The sequence below is a fragment of the Carlito syrichta genome, unplaced genomic scaffold (assembly GCF_000164805.1).
Source record: "Carlito syrichta isolate Samal-C Ts95f unplaced genomic scaffold, Tarsius_syrichta-2.0.1 Scaffold304549, whole genome shotgun sequence".
Lineage (NCBI taxonomy): Eukaryota > Metazoa > Chordata > Mammalia > Primates > Tarsiidae > Carlito > Carlito syrichta.
This window is the reverse complement of record NW_007248645.1, coordinates 639,710-643,531: the sequence shown is the minus strand read 5'-3', so window position 1 is coordinate 643,531 and position 3,822 is coordinate 639,710.

The window sequence follows — 3,822 nt, the reverse complement described above, 5'->3', positions numbered from 1 at the left end:
ATTCTGTGATAAGAAAAGACATGCCACCAGGGCCGAGAAGTAGAGGCTTAGACTTCATTCAGAGGAAGCATCTTCCTTCCATGGGGGAATGTATGGAGGCCTAGAGAGGAAAGTAGGCAAGGTCCCTGCTCTAGTAAAGGGCTCATCCATAACTTTGATGAGTGAATCCTGAAGAATGCTGTAACATATGTGGCTCCATTTCTAGGTTATTCGGTTAAATGGTTGGAAACCCTGGAAGAAGATATACCATCCACACAAGCATGGATTTTGATTCAGACTGAAACAAGCCTTCCTTTTGTTAATTCCAGTTTCAAAAAAGCTTGCTTCTAGGTTTGTAGGATAGCTGGGAAAAGGCTTTGGACCTGGATCCCTGCAAGTCTTCACAAATATCAGGGTCCTATGAGGGGCCAGACATTTTTGCTGTCTATTTTTATTTATAAATAAGTCCTACCTTCCAGGTGCTGGAAAGCTAATCCAGGCTGACAGATTTCCTTGCTTGGCTGCCTTGGCTCTCAATGGCCTGTGCCACTGCTATTAATAGTAAACTCTATATTCTTAAAGAGTTTTCCTGTCTGCTTTGCCAGTCCCGGGCAAACCTTGGTAAGAAAGATCAAGTTGGGGTTAGGCTGGCGGAAGACAGAGGCAATTAAGAAGTGGGGACAGGGAGGCACCAAAAGAAGAAAAGACAGGAATTTCTTGAGTGAAATTAACCTTAAGCTGACTTTGAGACTTTCTTTGATACATTCTTTGAGCAATTGATTTCTAGGGCTACGTAATATAAGAATTAAGAAATCTTGCAGGACCCATGGGTAGACAGAAAGCTATTCTGATTTACCAAGATTAGCTGGGCTTTATGAGAAGAGGACTCAAGAGATTATCTAGTTGAGTGAACTTCTATTCTGGCTGCCCTTTCCTTAAACAAATATCAAAACAGTCCTTTTAAGACAAAGTAATATGTATATTTTTGCTAGTGTCTTCCTTTGGTTTTTCAAGTGCATTGCATATTTTGGGGAGAAATTCCAGTCAATCCCCGTGCTTTTGTGTCTTGTCTAGTTATCCTACTGTGGCCGGTCTCAAGTGAAGACCACACCGTGTCCCCCAACACATCAGAAATAAAACATTTTTTATGGGAATTCTGAGGAAATAGAATTTATGCTTAACTCCTAGTAAAACATAAACTCCCTTTGATGTTGACCCTTGATGTTGAAATCCCTCCTAAAATGTCAACGTTTGCTTTTAAATCGATGCACAGTTACATGGTCATAATTTCATCTTGTTTTGAAGACTCATCGTCTTGTAGCCCCTCAGTTCCACAATGTTTTATTGTAGGGGTGGAGGGTATAGTTCCCTTTGTCTAATTGTGTCTGAATCCTGAGACAGAGTGGAGTTCCTGGCTCCATTCTAAATATCTGCAGCCCTAAGTGCCGCTATTTTTCTAGCAGGTTCAGAATGAATCCTTTGCTTCCATACTGTCTCCTCTTAGGAGAGTTATAAAACTCTAATGATGTCTTGTCTACAAACCAGACAAGATCCTTACAGAACTATTTCTCTCTCTCTCTCTTTTTTTTTTTTTTGAGTCGGAATCTCACTGTCATCCAGACTGGAGTGCAGTGGCCGCTCCCGGCCACCACAGCCTCGACCTGCTGGGCTCCGGCGATCCTTCCGCCTCAGCCTTCCAAGTCGCTGGAACTACAGGCGTGCGCTACCACGCCCGGCTGATTTTTTGATTTATTGTAGAGATGAGGTCTCGCCAAGTTGCCCAGGCGGGTCTCGAACCCGCGGGCTCAGGCAATCCACTCACCTCAGCCTCCCAAAGGCATGGGATTACAGGCTGAGCCACCGAGCCCGGCTACAGAACTATTTCTCAGGGGTATGACTGGGTGCTCCCTCACTTTCAGGCCTAAGGTCGTGTTCCTTAGTTTCTGCTGTGACATGCAAGAAACCTACATGGGCCCATGAAGCACACGGAGACTCCTGGTTCCTGCCTAACATAAACAGCTGATGAAGTGTAAATGTATTCATCTATGTGGGGTAGAGGAGTCACGCTGCAGTCTGTCTTGGTGCGCTCTTTGAGTTCAAGGAAAAGTACCAGGTTGGAAGACATAAATAGCCCATCCAAAGACAGTCTTTAAAAATCTCTCTTCTCACCCTTTCCGTGTCTGAGTTGCCAGAGTGATGGCAACGTGAATCACATGGAAAGGACAAGAAAATGGTAGTGGGTCAGGATTCCCATTTGCCTTGGCTTCTTTTGCTTGTTGTGACAACCGGGCGAGAACCCGATGCATTAAAACTTCTGCACCACGTCTTTTAGCTACAGGATTTACCACATTTGTGAAGTAAATGGCCAAATAAATTAAAGCTCGGTCAAGGACATGAGGATTTAGCAAAGGGAGCCCTGTGGTTCCTCACTTGTCATGAATGATGTATAGAGTGAGGTAATGCAACCCAAATTAAATGAGCTGCAGAGTCACTTTCTACACAGCTGTGAGTGCAACTTTTTGATGACTATATGATTTTTAAAAATGTCTGGGAGCATCAGAGGGCCTGGATTCTGAAATCACATTACCTTGCAGTCTTATGACACAGGTATATCTTGCCTTCAAGGAAAGAGGGTCTTCTCCAGGGGAATGCCACAGATATTTTGACATCGGGAGGTTGAGAAAAACCTTTTCTCCCGTGTGGTTCCTCCCTCCCCGTTTGTGGTCTCAGCCTTTCAGCTTAGAGAATCAACACAATTGCTATTAGAAACTTAGGGGATCGGAGAAGGTGTGGTTGGTGAGGATAAGAATGAGAAACTGAATTGGGGCAGTAAGTCCAGAGGGGACGGATAGTCAGAAATAGAGTTTACAAAAAGAGCAGACTTCATGGTCCACTTAGAAATATGACTTTTACCTGCCTTAAGCTTTTTTTTTTTTTAACTTGAGGCTTTATTTCTGTTGTTTATCAAGGGTTCCCTTTTCTGGCTCATGGACTTCCTTTCTAAGGCAGGGAGTCAGAGAGATATGGGCTAGACCCTTGTCCTGGCTGTGTAGCCTTGAGCCTTATCTGCAAATTGAGGTAACATCTGCCACAAAAGTGGTTTTGAGGATTGATGTAACTTCAGTGGCTGATGAATATTAATTCTCTCGTTTCTTTTATTTTCCTCCTTTCTTTTCCTGCTGACTTTCCTCATTAATATGCTAGTAGATGTGTACCTTGAAGCTGATAAGAACCCTGCTTCTAAAGTGGAGTATGGTTCTATTCCTTTTGGAAACTCTACTTAGCTAGTGTTAGCTTCTTTTGGAGGAAACATTCTGAGGATTACTGTAGAGGGAAAAAACCAACCCTCTTTTAAAGGAACCATTTTGGGTGCACCTGAGGGTTGGGAAAGGGGCAAGAAAAAGGAGTTTACCTACATGAGTAAAAATGAAACGAGATCCCTGCGATCCATTTATTTTCTATGGTGTCCTGAGCATTAGGAAGATACTGCTTGAAAGACAAGAAATAAGATCTGCCATGGACTTGTGCCTGTTTGACATTTGATTTTACATCATTGGGAAGCCCTCAAGATGAGAAATCTTTATAAAAAGAGCTATTCCCTAGGTACCTGGCAGAAGCAAGCATAAAACTAATATGGTGGGATAAATCCTTAATCTGGGACTCAGGATTCCCATAGATAAATACCTGCAGAACACAAGCTACTGATACACAGTTGCAAAACACATGAGGAAACAACCTACCGTGAATATGCATTAGCAGACATTTAAAAAGCACATTAGATAGTTGCTAACAACTTAAGACATTAGAGTCAATGTGTAGAAGTTATTACAATAATTTTTAAAT